Source organism: Dama dama, chromosome 10 (assembly GCF_033118175.1).
Source record: "Dama dama isolate Ldn47 chromosome 10, ASM3311817v1, whole genome shotgun sequence".
In the NCBI taxonomy this organism is placed as follows: domain Eukaryota; kingdom Metazoa; phylum Chordata; class Mammalia; order Artiodactyla; family Cervidae; genus Dama; species Dama dama.
In genome coordinates this window covers 32,583,303-32,603,325 of record NC_083690.1, presented here as the reverse complement: position 1 = coordinate 32,603,325, position 20,023 = coordinate 32,583,303, and the positions used below count along the sequence as shown (strand labels likewise).

The following is a 20,023-nucleotide window of genomic DNA, read 5'->3' as shown; positions in this document are numbered from 1 at the left end:
TTAGCACTCATGAAAGTATTAACCAGAAGCAGTCAATCAGTTTCCCAAGCTTTGTAAACACTTAGAATGTATTAACTGTCCCCTAAAGGAGTAATTAAAGAATTTAGCTGTTCTGTTTCAAACACAAGGAAGCAAGGGTCAATCAAACACAACAGTCTGGTGACTGCCAACAAACATGAACCAAATGGTCGATGTGGGACACTGTGACCACAGACCTGGATGCTCCCTGCTAGTTGAGTCTGTAACTTTTCTCTGAAAGACAAATCAGGGAATAACACCACCTGCCACACATTGCCTGATCATTGCCTGTTTGGGTTTATTCTTTGATATTTTACCTGTATTGCAATAACAATAATAGTAAGAATTGATGAGGCATCTTGCAAAATTGTTTTCCAGACAGGTGTTAAATGTGTGTGCTATTATCAGAAGTGGTCAGGACTGTGTTGTATCATGTTTTACACAGCTATATTGGGGAAGAATCTGCCTGCGTGCAGGAGGCGCAAGAGATGTAGATTCGATCCCTGGGTTGGGAAGATTCCCTGGAGAAGGAAATGGCAACCCACTCCAGTGTTCTTGCCTGAAAAAATCCTATGGACAGAGGAACCTGGAAGGCTACAGTTCAAAAGGTCACAAAGAGTTGGAAACGACTGAGTACACAGGTGAACAGATTGATGAATAACTGACATATAACAAACAGCACACATTTAAGCATATGACGTGATGACTTTGATATATGCATACACCCAGGAAACTATCACCACCATTGACATGATGGACATCTCTGTCACCCCTAAAATTTCCTATGTCTCTTTGTATGTCTTCATTTCTAAACTCTGACCACTTGGCAGGCAACCACTGATCTTTCTGTCACTATAGATGAGTGTGGATTTTTAAGAATTTTCAATAAATGAAAGCATACAGTATCATCCATTTGGTATAATTCTTTTGAGATTCATGTACTTTATGGAGGTACCAAGAGTCCATTGCCTTTTACTCCTGAGTAGTATTCCATTATGTGAATACATCACAGCTTGCATATCTATTCACCTGCTGTTGGACATTTGGGTTGATTCAAGTTTTTGGCTATTATGAATAAAGCTGTTATGAATATCTGCATACAAATCTTTGTGTGGACATATGGTTTTATTTCTCTTGGATAAATAGCTATGGATCATATCACAGGAGTACTTTTAATTTTTTAGGAAACTGCCAAAATGCTTTCCAAAGTGGTTTTGCCATTTAACATTCTAAGCAGAAGTTTATGAGAATTTCAGAATCTCTTGAAATTAAATTCAAAATATTATGTTTATTTATAAGTACTCATTTCTCTAGGGAAAGGGTCCGTAGCCTAAATATTTGCAGCCGACATATTTCCAATATGATGTTTTCATTTTATTTTTTATCTCTTGCCATTGTGTAATAAGTATCCATTTGGTTCTAATTTTTTTTTTATAAAAGCAGTTATTTATTTCTAGTTTTTTCCCCTTCATTAAATAAATCTATTTCATGGAAAAAGTTTTCCTATTGTCCTCATATTTTTTATTCTCAGTTGTCATGATGCAGAATTCTTTCAAACGCCTCACTTATATTTTCTTTTTTGGTGTTCACTGTAGCTTAACTTTTATTTTTGCTATTCTAAATTTTTTTTGAGCCTACCTTGAAAACCTATCCCCCACTATTTGGACTGATCCTAGATCTAGGTCAGCTTCTCTCAGGACAAAGGCAAGTCTGAATGAAAGAAAAGCTCCAAATTCCTAAGTTTGTGGTCTGGGCAGTTGAGTACATTTCTACTTATTAGAACAAGAAAAACTGAAAGAGTCAGCTACTGAGCTGAGGGAACAGAAGAGGTCTTCCCTGAATTTGGGGAGAATAGCAACTTTTGCTAGTTGCTGATAAATATTTTTTGTTGTTTCCTAACAATGGATGGACAGGGGTCAAGGGCAATCAAAAGAGGGATATTTAGTATTATTCCATAGGACTTTCAACATTTTTTCATAATGAGCAAGTGTGAAAGACCTAGTCTGACAATATAGGTAGCCAGTGGTTGTATTATTTGGTATTTGGTACATTAATATGTATTATATAATATATCCTATTATTATTTAGTATAATTATAAAATATAATTTTTTGTATATTTGAATAAAGTGGCTGAAATAGCTCACTTGGAGAGTGCTAGACTGAAGGTCCCTGATTCAATCCCGGGCTTTGGCAAGCTAATCTTTTGGGCTTCTCTGGTGGCTCAGTGCTAAAGAATCCACCTGCTATACAGGAGACTTGGGTTCAATCCCTGGGTCGGAAGATTCCCTGGAGGAGGAAATAGCAACCCAGTCCAGTAGTAGTCTTGCCTGGGAAATCCCATGGACAAAGGAGTCTAGAGGGCTACAATCCATGGGGCCTCAAAGAGTTGGGCATGACAGCGACTTAGCATGCATGCATATTTTTTTTCATGCATATTTGATTATATTATTTGGTATGTGTATCTACCAAACTGATCCCAGTAAAAGTAGTTCTTATTCTGATCCAACAGCAATCTCACTCTGGATGTATGTGGCATCCAAAACTTGGATAGGGTTGCTAAACTAAGTACGATGTACATTAGGTCAGGAAATTGTTTCTCCTGAAGACTTGAGGCCTTCTTCAAAGGTCTGTGGAGGAACCATTGAGATCAGTTAACTGTGGCACTGCTGTTTTGCCATCTGGGAAAAGATTTGGACATTATCAACTAATCACAAATATACTCAGACCCTATAAACCAGCAGTTCCACTCCTAGGCAACTCACACATGTATGTATGTTCAATAGAAATGTGTTTGCGTGCACCAGAGATGTATATAGGATTATTCATAGTTGCAATTTGGGTTGTAGCCCTAAACCGTAAGCAATTCCAATGTCTATCAATATTTGAGTAAATACACCAGTCAATATTAAAGGAAATCAATCCTGAATACTCACTGGGAGGACTGTTGATGAAGCTGAAGTTCCCATACTTTGGCCACCTGATGTGAAGAGCCAACTTGCTGGAAAAGACAATCCATTGAAAAAGACAGCGATGCTGGAAAAGACTGAGGGGAGGAGGAACAGGGGGTGACAGAGGATGAGATGGTTGGACAGTATCACTGACTCAGTAGACAGGAGTTTGAGCTAACTCCAGGAGATAGTGAAGGACAGGGAAGTCTAGTGTGCTGCCGTTCATGGGGTCGCAAAGAGTGGACACTATGAGGCAACTGAACAATGACAACCACCACAGAGTAGTCATAATGGAATTCCACACAGTAATGAAGATAAATAGTGTGCTGCGACCTGCGACAACATGAATGCATCTTATAAATATCATGTTGGGACAAAACGGAGAAAAGTCTCCTGGGGACAAAAGGATGTACACATTTCTTCTCCAGCTGGTTGCCTGGAGGGGTGGATGTCAGGTGAGTGGATTATATCTCAGTGTTCAGTCTCTGCGGACAAGAGGCATGGGGAGAGTGGACCTACTTCCAGCCACAACAGCCATTGGCCCCAGTAGGAGAGGAAATGGACTAAAGATGAGGCACGTGGAGGACCAGGTGAATATGGTGTGAAATCAAACTAGCATCCCCAAAGGCAGTCTGAGATGCAGCCTGAGATGGAGATTGGGGAGCACTCAGAACTAAGCAGCAAAAGTGGGGGAGTCGGAGGTGATTAACCAGGGGGATGGATGTCAGCATGAATAAGAGCCAGGAAGACCGAGAAATGACGGCTGTGGTCAGTGCGTGATCTGTCCAGACCAACTGCCATGGACAGGGACTTATTGTTTTAATCTTTCTTTTAGTAAGATTTTAAGTGTAGATTTTACAGGGAAAATTACAGAAATCAAAACTATGTCACAACTATTTGTGAACATGCAAAATCCTCCCACATGTGATCCATCATCCAGCGACCAACCTCTATCCCCATTTTCCTCCAGGAAAGTAACTGATCCCAGGTGAAGATACTGAATATCTTGACAAGTCTCTTGCTTTTCTTTATAGTGTTGTTGCTGAAAGCATGTGTACTCATACATAATAGATTTGTTTGCCTGTTTCTTGAGCATTGGTAAACCTCTTGATGAAAGTGAAAGTGGAGGGTGGAAAAGCTGGCTTAAAACTCAGCATTCAAAAAATGAAGATCATGGCATCTGGTCCCATCACTTCACAGCAAATAGATGGGGAAACAATGGAAACATATTATCTTTGGCTCCAAAATCACTGCAGATGGTGACTGCAGCCATGAAATTAAAAGATGCTTGCTCCTTGGAAGCAAAGCTAGGACCAACCTTTAAAAAGCAGAGACATTACTTTGCTGACAAAGGTCTGTCTAGTCAAAGCTATGGCTTTTCTAGCAGTCATGTATGGATGTGAGATTTGGACTATAAAGAAAGCTGAGTACAAGAATTGACGCTTTTGACCTGTGGTACTGGAAAAGACTCTTGAGAGTCCCTTGGACTGCAAGGAGATCCAACCAGTCAATCCTAAAGGAAATCAGTCCTGAATATTCATTGGACTGATGCTGAAGCTGAAACTCCAATACTTTGGCCACCTGATGCAAAGAACTGACTCATTGGAAAATACCCTGATGCCGGGAAAGATTGAAGGCAGGAGGAGAAGGGGACAACAGAGGATGAGATTGTTGGGTGGCATCACCAACTTGATGGACATGAGTTTGAACAAGCCCTGGGAGTTGGTGACGGACAGGGAAGCCTGGCAGGCTGCAGTCCATGGGGTCGCAAAGAGTTGGACACAACTGAGTGACTGAACTGAACTTCTTGAACATTATATAGAGTCCTATACTATGTATCTTTTGTATCCCACTTATTTTGTCCCATTTGTAGAGAAAATGTGGAGAGGCATTGAGTAGAGAGAAGGTCATACTACACTGATTAATTGGCTTTAAATTAAAAAGAAAAAAATCACTATCTTTAAAACGAACTTAGCAAATATGCCCTATTTAAAATAAACATTGATCATTTTCTCAAAGGGCACACTAATTAAAAGTGATTTGAAGATAATATTAAGTGTGCTCAGTCATGTCTGACTCTGCAAACCTATGGACTATAGTCCACCAAGCTCCTCTGTCCATGGGATTTTGCCAGCAAGAATACTGGCGTGGGTTGCCATGCCCTCCTCCAGAGAATCTTCCTGAATTGGGGATCAAACCCACATCTCTTGCATTGGTAGGCACTTTCTTTACCACTGAACCACCTAGGAAGCCAATTTGAGGATAGAATGGGCACAAATGTTTGTTGATTTCCTACTATGTGCCAGACATTGAGATAAACCCTGACATAATCCCACCCTATGGCATGCGCAGTATTACTTCCAGTTTATAGGTGAGGAAACTGGAGTCTGTAGAGAGTCACTGGTGCACCCTCGCTCAATCTGGTAATGATGGAGAGAATTCGGGATTGACACTATACTGGGGTTGGCTCAAAATCAAAGACTCTTTCCACACCATTAGGGTGCAACACTTGTGGACAGGATGATATATACAGGGCAGACTTGGCAAAATAAACATGTTACATTGCAAACATCTGACAAGTCAGATATTTGCCAGGTGGGACAGGTGAGACAGTCCTGCCTGTTACCTCTATACTACTGTTGAGTGAACAAAGTAATTATTGGTCGGGGCAAACTCATGGCGTCTGGATAACTCATTAGCTCTTATTTGTTTCAAGGCTGATGGTGTATGACAAAAGGATTTGTTCCAGATGTCAAAGGAGCACAATGGAGTTTAACGGCCTGTGCATTTGGAAAAGCTTCGCTGTAGGAAACCAGCAGAGGTCACGGAGGCAGAGAGAGGCTGGTCAAAGCCAGCTCCACCTCACGATAAGCCCCCAGTGCTCTTCCCGGGAAGTCACCACTTTCTGTTCCAACTCATCCATAATTCTTTGTGCACGACTCAGAATGCTAATGCCTTTTCCATTCTCTGAACTGTTCGTTGCACAATTGAAAGGATTATTGAAATAAATTCCTTTTGGGGTTTGGCTCTGGAAAAACATTTTATCTAATGCACACACACACAGAGACAGGCATACACGCTCTCCTATTCCCATAATCCTAACTACTGAAATCAATGTGCTATACTTTTTAATTTTGCTTGTCAGGAAGCTTGGAGTTCAATTTCCTATTCAAGTGTAGAGTTCGGCTTAGCCTAACTTCCTCATAAAATTAGACACCCACTCTGTCCTTGTTTCATCACTATTTAAATGATCCTCTATTATCTGTATGACTCTTCATCCACTTCATGTTCTGCTTTCTCTCCTTCTTCAGCCGCAACTTTTCAACAATAGCAGATATTTAAGGAGCACCGATTAGGTGCCAGACACTTTTCTAGGTGTAAGGAGGAGCTGGAGAAGGCAAACGCAATCCATGTACCTAATAGCATCCTGGGTTGCAAACAGAAAGGGACATAGCAGAAAACAAGCCCAGTAGACTGAAGCACTAGAGAGCTAAATGTCTAGTGTGATGCCAACTGGTGATGAACACCTCAAAGAAAACAGAGGCAAGGTGAGTCAGAGACATCCTGTCCTGAGGACGATTGGGCAGAGCCACGAACCACCCAAGAGGCTCCATCATGTTGAAATGTGGAATGACAGCATCCTAGAAAGGACTAGCATGTTCAGAGACCCACTGAAACCTTTTGGTTTTTGATGATTGCATGGCAACATTTTCACATTTTCAGGGAGATGGTGAGGAACAGGGAGGCCTGGCGTGCTGCAGTCCATGGGGTCACCAAAAGTTGGACATGATTTAGGAAGTGAACAACTGAACAACAATTACAAACTTGTAGAAGAGTTTGAATTTATAAGAACTCCCATATCCCCTTCACCCCTATTCCCAGGTGTTAACATTTCATTGCATTGCTCACATTCCTCTCTCTCTCTATCACACACACATACAAACACACTGTTCTTTTCCTTCACCATTTGAGAGCAAGCTGCAGACATGACATCCCTTCATTTGTAAAGACTCTAGGATGTATTCCCTAAAACAAAGCCACCATACAAGCTTCCAGATCAGAAAGTTAACATTTTCACAACACTCCCATCCAATCCAAGGACGGCGTTCAAATTTAGCCAACTGTCTCAACTATGCCTTTTCCTTTTATGATCCAATACATCCAAGGACATGTACTGTATCTCATTGTCATGTCTGCTCATTTCCTCTAACCAGGAACAGTTCCTTGTATTTCCTGTCTCTCACATTCTCAACAGTTTTAAAGAGTACAGGCTTTACCCATGGTGAGATGACCCTTGGTGTGTGTCTAACTGACGTCCTCCCCAGCACCAGATACAGATTGCACATTCCTGGTAGGGATATCACAGAAATGATACTGTGTTCTCAGCACATTGGATTAGATATATGCAATACCAGCTCAAACTACCCGCTACTGGTGATATTAACCTAGATCACCTGGTCAGGCTGATGTATGCCAGGTTTCTCCACTATTATGACATCATTTTCCCTTTTGTAACTGGTTATTATGGAGAAGGCAATGGCACCCCACTCCAGTACTCTTGCCTGGAGAATCCCATGGATGGAGGAGCCTGGTGGGCTGCCGTCTATGAGGTCACACAGAGTCGGCCACGACTGAAGCGACTTAGCAGCAGCAGCAACTGGCTATTATCTTGTGGAGGTATATTCTGAGATCATAGCAATGATATCATACCTTAGCATGTCTCAACCAACACCTGTCTTAATCAGCGATCACTGATCCACTATATGTGTATCCAAGGACCGCGATGATGGCTGCCCAACAGTGATTTTCTCTTTCCATCATTCCCTTTACACTTATTAGTTTGAATTTCCCATAAGGTAGAGCGTTCTCTTCTCCTTTTGTTTAGTTACATCAGAATAAGCCCAGAGATTCTTACCTTATTTGCTGTGTTATAATCTGTAATACTTAAACACAGTTTTGAAACCACACTTTTTTAAGCTTCATCCCACAGTTGGATTGATTCAATGTTTACAGCCTCTCTGTTTACCAGAGTGCAACTGTTCGTTTGTTGGTTGGCTGAAGTTGATCATCTAGTATTTCTTTAACAAGACCCTGTGGGATTTATAGTCTCCAAGTTTTTATAACCTTTAAAATGATTTTCTTTTTTTTCTGTAATAACTCTACTGAGTTATAATTCACTTGCCATACAATTTATCCATTTAACTTGTACAATTCAATGGCTTTTAGCATTGGGTTGGCCCAAAAGTTTGCTTGGTTTTTCTACAAGAGAATAGAAAAATCTGAATGAACTTTTGGGCCAGCTGAATACATTCAGAGTTGGCTAATGATTAATACAATTTTAGAACATTTTTATCACTCCAAAAAGAAACTTGGTTCTTATTAATAGTCACGCTCCATTCTCCCATCCTCCCAACCCCCTCTCCCACAGCCCTAGGTAACAACTAATGCATTTTTTGGTCTACATAGAGTTGCCTGTTCTGGACGTTTTGCATAAGTGAATTCATATGCTGTGTGGTCCGTTGTTGTGGCTTTTTTCATTTAGCATAATGTTTTCAAGATTTATCCATGTTATAAGATATATCAGTACTTTTTTATGCTTAGTAATATTCCATTATATGGTTATGTTGTTTATCCACTTGTTTGTACTTTCAACATTTAATGGACACCAGAGATGTTCCACTTTGGGGTCCTGTGAACTACGCTGCTTTGAACATCCATGGGCAAATTATTATGTGGATGTAGATTTTCATATCTCTTGGGTATATGACTATGAGTGGCATTTCTGGATCATATGGTAACTCTGTGTTTAACATTTGAAGAAATTACCAACCTGCTTTCCACAGTTTGTGGCTACACCCAGTTTAGACTCCCACCAGCAATCAGAAGAATTCCAATTTCTCTACATCCTCACCAACACTTGTTACTTTCTACCTCTTTTATTACAGTCATCCTAGTGTGGATCACAACAAACTGTGGAAGATTCTTAAAGAGATGGGAATATCAGACCACCTTATCGGTCTCCTGAGAACCCTGTGCGCAGGTCAAGAAGCAACAGTTAGAACAGGACATGGAACAACAGACTGGTTCAAAATTGAGAAAAGGGTTTGTCCAAGTTGTATATTGTCACCCTGCTTATTTAACTTATATGCAGAGTACATCATGTGAAATCCTGGGCTGGATGAATCCCAAGCTGGAATCAAGACTGCAAGGAGAAATATCAACAATCTCAGATATGCTGATGATACCACCCTTATGGCAGAAAGCAAAGAGGAACTAAAGAGCCTCTTGATGAAGGTGAAAGAAGAGAGTGAAAAAGCTGGCTTAAAGCTCAACATTCAAAAAACTAAGAGCATGGCATCTGGTCCCATCACTTCATGGAAAATAGATGGGGAAACAATGGAAACAGTGACAGATTTTCTTTTCTTGGTTTCCAAAATCACGGCAGATGGTGACTGCAGCCTTGAAATTAAAAGATACTTGCTCTTTGGAAGGAAAGCTATGACAAACCTAAACCTAAACCTAAAAAGCACAGACATCACTTTGCTGAAAAAGGTCCATCTAGTCCAAGCTATGGTTTTTCCAGTAATCGTGTATGGGTGTAAGAGTTGGATCATAAAGAAGTTCAGTTCAGTCACTCAGTCATGTCAGACTCTTTGCAACCCCATGGCCTGCAGCACATCAGTATTCCTTGTCCATCAACAACTCCTGGAGCTTGCTATCAAGTCAGTGATGCCATCCAACTGTCTCATCCACTGTCATCCCCTTCTCCTCCTGCCTTCAATCTTTCCTAGCATCAGGGTCTTTTCCAATGAGTCTTCCATAAAGAAGGCTGAGCACCAAAGAATAGATGCTTTCAAACTGTGGTGCTGGAGAAGACTCTTGAGAATCCCTTGGACTACAAGGGGATCAAACCAGTCAATCCTAAAGGAAATCAACCCTGAATATTCACTAGAAGGACTGATGCTAAAGGTGAAGCTCCAACACTTTGGCCACCTGATGTGAAGAGCTGACCCTGATGCTGGGAAAGATTGAGGGCAAGAGGAGAAGGGGGCAACAGAGGATGAGATGGTTGGATGGCATCATTGACTCAATGAACATGACTTTGAGCAAACTCCAGGAGATAGTGAAGGACAGGGAAGACTGGTGTGCTGTAGTCCATGGGGTCATGAAGAGTTGGACATGACTTAGCAACTGAACAACAACAAGTGGCTATGAAGTATATCTCATTACGGTTTTGATTTATATTTTCCTGATGGCGATGATGTTCTTTGTGTATATGTGTGTGCTCATTGTTTGTATACTTTCTTTGGAGAATGTCTATTTGTATCCTTTGCCTATGTTTAAATTGGATTATTCATCTTTTTTTTGTGTGTGTGTCATTAGAATTCTTTATACATTTCAGGTATAATTCTGTTGTTAGACACACGATTGGCAAAATTTTTCTCCAATTTGTCTGCTGTCTTTTCACTCTCCTTATGGTGTCCTTTGAAGCAGAAATATTTTTAATTTGGAAGAAAGCTGATTTATTTAATTTCTCTTTTGTTGCTTGTATTTTTGGTGTCATATATAAGAAATTTCTTAAACCAAGGTCATGAAGATTTAGCTGTATGTTTTCTTTAAGAGTTTCATATTTAGCTGTTACATTACAGGTTTTGATCCATTTTGACTTAATTTTTGTAAATGCTATGAGTTAATATCCAGCTTCATTTTTTACATGTTGAAATGACTTAGCAACTGAACAACAATAACAACAACAGTACTGTTTCCTAGCACCATTTGTTCAAAAGACTACTCTTTCTGCCATTTAATTAAATTGGTACTCTTGTCCAAAATCAACTGAATGTAAATGCTACGGTATGAATCAAACCTGGATCTCCTGCATTGTAGGCAGATTCTTTACTGTCTGAGCCACTAGGCAAGCCCCAGGGTATACTTCTAGGCTATTTTTTATTTGTCTATATGTCTATCCTTATGCCAGTACTAGCATGATTTTCTTTTGCATTTATACTTTAACAAAAGTCATGCTGAGTGTAAGATGGTTGGGTCACAATTTCTTATCTTGGAGTTTTTGGCAGTGTAACTCTACTGTTTCTAGCACTGATAACAGAAAAATTGAGGTCTGATCCACTGATGTTTATCCTTAGAGCCAATTTAATATTTTGATTCCATGCCCCCAAACTGTTTCTTTCTTTCTTTTTTTTTTTGCATATACAAGTCCTTTTATTTTTTTTATTTATTTATTTTTCCATTTATTTTTATTTGTTGGAGGCTAATTACTTTACAATATTGTAGTGGTTTTTGCCATACATTGACATGAATCAGCCATGGATATATATGTGTTCCCCATCCTGATCCCCCCTCCCACCTCCCTCCCTATCCCATCCCTCTGGGTCTTCCCAGTGCACCAGCCCCGAGCACTTGTCTCATGCATCCAACCTGGGCTGGCGCATCTGTTTCACACTTGATAATATACATGTTTCAATGCTATTCTCTCAGATTATTCCACCATCACCTTCTCCTATAGAATCCAAAAGTCTGTTCTATACATCTGTGTCTCTTTTTCTGTCTTGCATATAGGGTTATCGTTACCATCTTTCTAAATTCCATATATATGCATTAGTATACTGTATTGGTCTTTATCTTTCTGACTTACTTCACTCTGTATAATGGGCTCCAGTTTTATCCATCTCATTACAATTTTTTGTTTCATTATCTTAGTGTCTTCTTTGATGACAATGATTATGACAAGTTGGAACTCTTTATTATTTTCATAGATATGTAAGTAGACAGATGATTGATAGATACATAGATATGATACAGATAGATAATATAGAAATATATATTTATGCATTTATACAATATATGTATATACTTTGGTTCTTCTTTTATGTTCATTTCTGTTTGATTTTCTTACTCTTTTCCTCTATCATAATTACTATGCTTTCAACTATACTAATTCTTTATCTTGTCTTTAATGTAGCTTGCATTTCTCTGAATTTTTATTTTTCTCTTCTATTAATATTTCCTTCCTATTCACTTCTTTCTGAGAGCTTCTGTTTCATCTCATTCTGTTTTCATGTCATATGTTCTGTGTGCTTATATTTCTGCTTTGAGCTTTATTTCTGAATATGTCATTAAAATGTTATTTAATGGGTGAAACTAAAGTGATATTATTCCTCAGTTCAAAGACTGTGTTTTTCCTCTATGCATTTCTCATTTGCCATTTTCTCCCACTTTTGACTTTTTTTTCCTTATAGTTTCCATACAGTTCCTGTCTTGGTTCCTTTTATATGACACTTTGCTTTGACTGACGTGCACTTTTTTCTGGACATATGATTTAAGGATTCTGTGTTGGGAAGGGTGGGGGATGTTAGTAGTGCCAGAAGAAAATCTGCCTGTTGTCCCATGAAGTTCCCTGGGACTCTGGAGCCAGGTTCTGTCTCTTCTCCGCCAACAGAAACATGCTCCCACCACCATCGCTCTTGCTCACTCTGCTCACTTGACAGACCGCTTCCTGCAAGTAGGATACCCTGTCCCAGCATCACTAAGGGCTCAGCTCACCTGGTAAAGAATCCGCCTGCAATGCAGGAGACCCCGGTTCGATTCCTAGGTTGGGAAGATCCCCTGGAGAAGAGATAGGCTACCCACTCCAGTATTCTTGGGCTGCCCTGGTAGCTCAGATGGTAAAGAATCCGCCTGCAATGTGGAAGACATGGGTTTGATCCCTGGGTTGGGAAGATCCCCTGGAAAAGGGGATGGCAACCCACTCCGGTATTCTGGCCTGGAGAATCCCCATGGACAGGGGAATCTGGCGGGCTACAGTCCATGGGGTTGCACAGAGTCGGACACGACTGAGCGGCTGAGGACAGCACCCAATAAGCACATACAGGGAAGAAATGAACAAAATAGCATCTGTCTTTAAATAGCTGCCTTTGAAGAATTGTGGCATATGATGTTTTTATTCCATTCTTTACACTTTTCCATAATTTCATTTTTAAAAGGTATATTGTCTCGGGACTTCCCTGGTGGTCCAGTGGTTAAGACTTCACCTTCCAGGGCAGGGTGTGTGGGCTTGATCCCTGGTCAGGGAGCTAGGATCGCACATGGTGGAACATAAACAACAGAAGCAACAAATTCAATAAACACTTTACAAATGGTCCACATTAAAAAACCTTACACAAAATGTATACTGTCTCTAAAATCAGAAAACTGATGCATTGCTATTAAAAGAAGAAGGTCCCCGTGACTACAGTGGAGTCAAAGGACTGGGGAGAGTGGGAAAGCTGGATCGACAAGCTAGTCCCTGTGAGGTGCCCCAGGCTGAGAGCTAATGAGAAGCCAACAGAAGGGGCCATAGGGCTCAGACCTGGTCCGGCAGAATTGGCCCTACAGTTAAAGAAATCACGAGGTTAAGTGTGTGTGTGTGCGTGGGGAGCCCTGAAGTGAGGCTGGACACAGGGGAAATCCTATACCTCCTGATTATTATTATAATCATCAAAACTCCCACAGGAGAGGAAACCGAAGCTTGGAGAGGTGAGGTAAATTGTCCAGAGTCTCTCCATTGTGGAAATGCCGATTAAATCCTGCTCCGCTTAATTCCGCATCCCAAGGCCTTTCCTCGCCTTCCTGCCTACTTATTAGCTCTCCAGCTGGGTGACTCGGTGTATGGTGATGCTATTAACCAGGAGAGGAGATGCGGGCAGGGGAGGGGAGGCGGCTTGCAGGGAGAGATAATGAGCTCTGTTTGGGAGATGACGAGTTATTGTGAGCGGAGCACTCCCGGCTCCACTGTTGGAATAACACGGAGGCAGAGACAGCATTTTATGTGAAAGCCCACTGTTCCTGTCACCTCGGTCCTGTCAGTCAACACGAGGAAAGAAAATAATGTTTCCAGAACCCTGCTGGTGGCTGTCTTTCTCCCAGAATGAAAGCAACTAGCACAGATGACTCTGGGATCTCAGGGAGACAGACTCTGACAGCGCCTGCTCCGAATCATCCACGGGCCATAGAGGATCAGGATCAAATCTTGGCATCGGGATCATCTCTCAGCATCCAGCCCACTCCAGGCTCTTGGGTGGGGGCCTTCCAGACACCTCAAGGGTGGAGGGCGGTGGGGAAGTGGTGACAGCCTTTCTGAACTGTTTTGTAACTTGAGAGATTTGCTTTCTGTGTCATGGTCCTACGCAACCTGTCTCAGGGGATTTTTATTTTATTTTTTATTTTTAAATCAGGGCCAAGTTTTCCCTTGAAGATTGACAACCACAGCATCCAGGTCTATCCGTTCTCTGCCTTGGTGCAGAGACCCATCTGCCAAGACTGATGGCAAGGCTTCCAACCAGAGCAACACGGTAACCGAAAAATATACCCTGCCAAAAGAAGGCAACCTGTGTGGGATAAACTTTTTGCAGAAGAGGAAGCTTTTGAATCCCCAGCCTATTTTTTTAAAAATATTTATTTATTTATTTTGGCCGTGTGGGATCTTTCTTACAGCACGTGGGAACTTTTGCCGCAGTGCATGGACTTTCTAGTTGTGGCAAATGGGTTTAGTTGCTCTGGGGCATGCAGAATCTCAATTCCCAGACCAGGGATCAAACCCGAGTCCCCAAATTGGTTGGGAGATTCTTAACACTGGACCACCAGGGAAGTCCTTCCAAGGCGGTTTTTTTTTTTAAGGTTTGTTTGTTTGTTTATTTCACTGATGGCTGCTCCAGGTTCTCTGTTCCTACTCACAGTCTTTCTCTAGTTAGGGCAAGAGGGGGCTACTCTCTAGTTGCTGTGTGTGGGCTTCTCATTCCGGTGGCTTCTCTTGTTGCAGCTTGTGGGCTCTAGAGTGTGGGCTTAGAAGTTGAGGTATATGGGCGTGTGGGATCTGCCCGGAGCAGGGATTGAACCTATGTCCCTTGCACTGGCAGGCAGATTTTTTAACACATTGGACCATCAGGGAAGTCCCTCCAAGCTTATTTTTAAAGTATAACTCTATAGAAAAAAAATGACACTCTAACTCTTGTTAATTCTTGTTGAAATCAACTGATAGATGTGTGGCCTGAATGTCTTTGTTCCTATTTTCTGGTGTCAATTTCATATTCAAAGTCAGACTCTTCCCCTTATCCATTCTGTGCCCTTGGGCATGTAATTTAGTCTTGAAACCTATATTTTCTCATAATCAAACAGGCATCATCACACCAGTCTCACAGCATTCTGGTGAGGATTCTATTAAATGAGATAATGTGTGGAAGACATTTAGCACCGAGGTCTGGGGCATTGTAAGTGCAAAATAACTAGTGGCTATCATCAATATTACTTTGCAAAATGCAATATTTACATAATTCCTCACAAAAATACTGTCCCCGGTACACAGTGTGATTGTAGCTATTGAGAATGGATGTGGGAGCCATGGCATTTTGATGTCTTCTTAGAGCCTCCTGTGCAACACTGCAGATAAGCACCTTGCTCGAGCATTTACGCAAATAGAGCCCATTATGAACATGTAACAGCAACAATATCCATGGGTTATGAATCATCTTTAGACAGTAAGCAGATGAGAGCAAAGGCCACTTTTTGTTTTATGCACCAGCGTGTTCCCAGCGTCTCGTATAGAGTAGGGTCTTAACATATATTTTAAGATTGAATAAGTTAATTACCTGAAGAAGAACTAAAGAGCCTCTTGATACAAGTGAAAGAGGAGAGAGAAAAAGTTGGTTTAAAGCTCAACATTCAGAAAACTAAGATCATGGCATCCGGTCCCATCACTTCATGGCAAATAGATGGGGAAACAGTGGAAACAGTGACTGACAATTTTTCTGGGCTCCAAAATCACTGCAGATGGTGATAGCAGACATGAAATTAAAAGATGCTTACTCCTTGGAAGGAAAGTTATGACCAACCTAGACAGCATATTAAAAAGTAGAGACATTACTTTGTCAACAAAGGTCCGTCTGGTCAAGGCTACGGTTTTTCCAGTGATCATGTATCGATGTGAGAGATGGACTATAAAGAAAGCTGAGTGCTGAAGAATTGATGCTTTTGAACTGTGGTGTTGGAGAATATTCTTGAGAGTCCCTTGGACTGCAAGGAGATTCAACCAGTCCATCCTAAAGGAAATCAGTCCTGGGTATTCATTGGTAGGACTGATTCTGAAGCTAAAACTCCAATACTTTGGCTACCTGATGTGAAGAGCTGACTCATTTGAAAAGACCCTGATGCTGGGAAAGATTGAGGGCAGGAGGAGAAGGGGATGACAGAGGATGAGATGGTTGGATGGCATCACCAACTCAATGGACATGGGTTTGGGTGGACTCCGGGAGTTGGTGATGGACAGGGAGGCCTGGTGTGCTGTGGTTCATGGGGTCACAAAGAGTCGGACACAACTGAGCGACTGAACTGAACTGAACCTGCTATATACCCACATGGGCTTCCCTGGTGGCTCAAACGGTAAAGGATCTGCTTGCAATGCAGAAGACCCAGGTTCGATCCCTGGGTCAGGAAGAACCCCTGGAGAAGGGAAAGGCTACCCACTTCAGTCATCTGATGTGCAAAATCCCATGGACAGAGGAGCCTGGTGAGTTACAGTCCATGGGGTTGCAAACAGTTGGACATGACTGAGCAACTAACACTTTCACATATGCCTACATCATGCCAGGAGCTTTGCAGACTTTGCTTCAATTCTTCTCTACACCCTTGAAAATGAACTGACTTCCAGATCAATGAGAATCAGCTGGGTGATGCTGTTGTAACAAACATGCCTCCAATCTTAGTGGCTTATAACAGTTCTTGCTCACACTATGTGTCTGATTATTGCTCAACTGGCAACTTTCCTCTCAAGCTTCCTCACTCCAGGATCCAGGTGATTTAGCAGCCACGGTTGCCAATGCCAGAGGCACAGGGGAAAAGGCAGGATGAATTGCAAGCTTGGCTGTTAACTGCCCTAGAAGTGCTCACAGTTCTCGTGTGCTCACATGTCACATGACCACCCTGATGTCAAAGGGCGTGGGATGGGGCAGTTAAAAACCCTATCAAGTGCCTGGGAGAACACATGGGTTTTTTTGTGAACAGTCCTTCTTTCTCAGGGAAGTTGAGACTCTTGGTGGAATAACTTAGCCAGGTGTTAAGGAAATGAATCATGGTCTGTCTGAATCCAGAGCACATTGTATCCAATTTGTCTTTTTGGTCTGCCCCTTTCTCATGTCTTCATGGAGCCAAATGTTTGGTCTCTGTAGGGGATCTGCTTTCCCCTAGATTTGAATAGACTGAGTAAATATAGCCACGTTGCCATTTTACATAAATATCAAATTCCAGTGAACTGACTGCTAAGCAGAAGGACGCCTCCCAGAACCACAGGAATGGCTAGTTGGCAAGGCCCCAGGTGACACCAAGAAGCTGGCCTCTGTCTAATGTGGCAGGGATTTCCAGGCTGTCTAAATGCAAGTGCCAAATGATGTCATGATCCACTGTGGAGACGTCCTTGTGATCCAGGCAGATATTCTCCTGACAATCCAGATCTGGGTCTGCTTCTGCAAAACGGCTTACTGTTCCAGCTTTCTTTGTCCTCACTGAGTCATTACAAAAACAGAACGCCAACCTTGTTACCTGTGCTCCCATCCCAGAAAACTGAGACTCTTTCTACTTGGAAGGACTGACACTGAAGCTCCAATACTTTGGCCACATGATGTAAACAGCTGACTCGCTGAAAAAGACCCTGATGCTGGGAGAGATTGAAGGCACAAGGAGTAGAGGGTGACAGAGGATGAGACAGTTGGATAGCATTACTGATTCAATGGACATGAACTTGGGCAAACTCTGGGATATGGTGGGGGACAGGGAAGCCTGGTGTGCTGCAGTCTATGGGGTCTCGAAGAGTCAGACATGACTTGATGGCTGAACAACAACATAAAATGGGATAGAGGAAGTAAAAGTCTATACCTCCTTTTCTTTCTGAAACAGTCACTTAGTCACTCATTATCCATCAACTGACATTTCCAAATAGTACATTGTTTGATTTCGATGGCTTTTAATTTTCAAAACCATTTTCCTTCTGTAGAGTGAGTCTTGGTTATATTTGGTAAATGGGCTATGAAAGTGTACTCACGATACACAGGACTTAAGTCATTGATTTCATCATCCTCAGTTTCCATCACTGAAACCTTATCTGAAGGGCCTATAAAAATCTGAGCATCCTTTGGAGTTTGTACTTTTCCCTGGCCTTCTCTTAGAGATGTGTTAAAAAAAGTCTTTTAAATGGTCACGAGGGAGACAGAAGCAGATAGAAAAGGTAGAAAAGAAATGTAAACTGGTCCAAGACTTAATTTAGCAGCTCAATTTCAGGCTTCCCAGGTGGCGCAGTGGTAAAGAATCCAGTGCAGGAGATGCAAAATTCATGGGTTCAGTCCCTGGGTTGGGAAGATCCCCTGGAGTAGGAAATGGCAACTCACTCCAGGATTCTTGCCTGGGAAATTCCATAGACAGAGAAGCCTGGTGGGCTACAGTCCATGGGGTGGCAAAGAGTTGGACACGACCGAGCACACACACACACAACCTGGGGTATGAGTCAGTCTTATTTGCACAGCTTTTTCTAATCTCTACTGGCCCAGGACACATCCTGAATCATTGAATCAGAACTCCAGGTAGGGGGCCCAGAGCACAGCTATCTTTTGAAAGTCCCAGGATGTCACTTCTCCTTTGAGAACCACTGAATGAGATCATCCACTAGATGCTGAACCAGCATCCCTTCCTGCCCATCCCGCCCACCCTTTAATACTTTGCATGTATAATTCTCATCAAGTGAATCGTACATCGGTAGATGTTATGTTGAGGTTAAGATGTGTTTATTCTGTTCATCCCTACAAGCTTCTGGGTGCTAATTAAGGTCATTTTCAGTGTTTTTTCTTGAGTCAGCTGGAACAATAACCCTCACTTGTCAAGCAGTATGGCTTCAACACATGCCCTCTTGTATACAGAGGGGCAGGGACACTTGTCTCACAAGGAATTCTTGCTGCAGCCCCTACTGATGGCTGGTTCACCATCCTTAGTCGGGTCATCCATAAAAGGGTGATGATCTGCTTCTAGACTGAATTTTCTGGCTGTGACAGTGTTGCCTTTCCTTCTTTCTACCGCTACCTACCTCCAGATCTCTGACCTAGACCTTCCTCATTGGCTTCCAGGGAAATGATCCTCTTTTCTTATTTATTTGTCTTGATATTGGGGGAGAAGGGAGGGGATGGGTGGGGTCATAGATGAGTTGTGCTGTTAGGGACACAGTGTTTCATATCACATCACCTGCAGTTCTTTACTGTTACCTTAGGCCCTGATGACCAGGTTGGACTTTCATGGAAGACTCCTCCATCTGCTGCATTTTATCTCCCAGGAACTCCCTTCTCCTTCCTGCAAGCTAGCTTCTGTGGCTTTCCCAACTGTAGGTCTGTAGACTGTTTAGGCCTTCCCAACACTTACATTTTGCATTTCATTCCCATTCTAGGGTTGGCCTCTTAGGGGGTGGGGGCAAGCAGGCAGGATCTCCACTGAGGATGGGGCTTCCAAAACACCAGCCCCAGACTCACCGGGGAGAAGTTCGCAGCTCAGATCAGGCAGTGAATCGATAGGAAGGGGTCTGGGGATGTAGAATAGAATTTTATTTTTTGGATTCTTTCCCAAAGGATCCGGTGTCTGGATAATTTTTCATCATGCGAGGCGAGATGGCAGCTCTCCCAGGTAAAGAGGAGAACTGGGGAGCAGGAAAGCAGAGTGATACTCCCTGCCTCTGTTTCCTTGATGTCAGCTGGTAGCTTTCCTTCTAAATTGGACAAGAGGTAGGGTCTTCCTTGGAATTCCAGTGGCTAAGACTCTGCGCTCCTGGTGCAGGGGACCTGGGTTCAATCCCTGGTCAGTTCCCTCATGCCACAGCTGAAAGCTCGAGAGCCACAGCTAAAGATTCTGCATGCTTCAACGGAGATCCAAAATTCCGCAAACTGTAACTAAGACCCCATGCAGCCAAATAAATAAATAAATAATTTTTTTATGAGCAGGAGGTTAATCTGCAGATGCAGCTATTTAAGAAGAAACA

At 42.1% G+C, this 20,023-nt stretch overlaps 1 long non-coding RNA gene across 2 annotated transcripts in view; it reads right to left on the bottom strand.

Annotated features, from left to right (window-relative positions):
• Window positions 1-20,023, bottom strand: part of LOC133063694 (uncharacterized) — a 541,214-nt gene that overhangs the window by 49,004 nt on the left and 472,187 nt on the right. For both annotated transcript variants that reach the window (XR_009694475.1, XR_009694476.1), the window contains one exon: window positions 2,953-3,062. This is a non-coding gene — a long non-coding RNA (uncharacterized LOC133063694). The remainder of the gene's footprint in view (window positions 1-2,952; window positions 3,063-20,023) is intronic.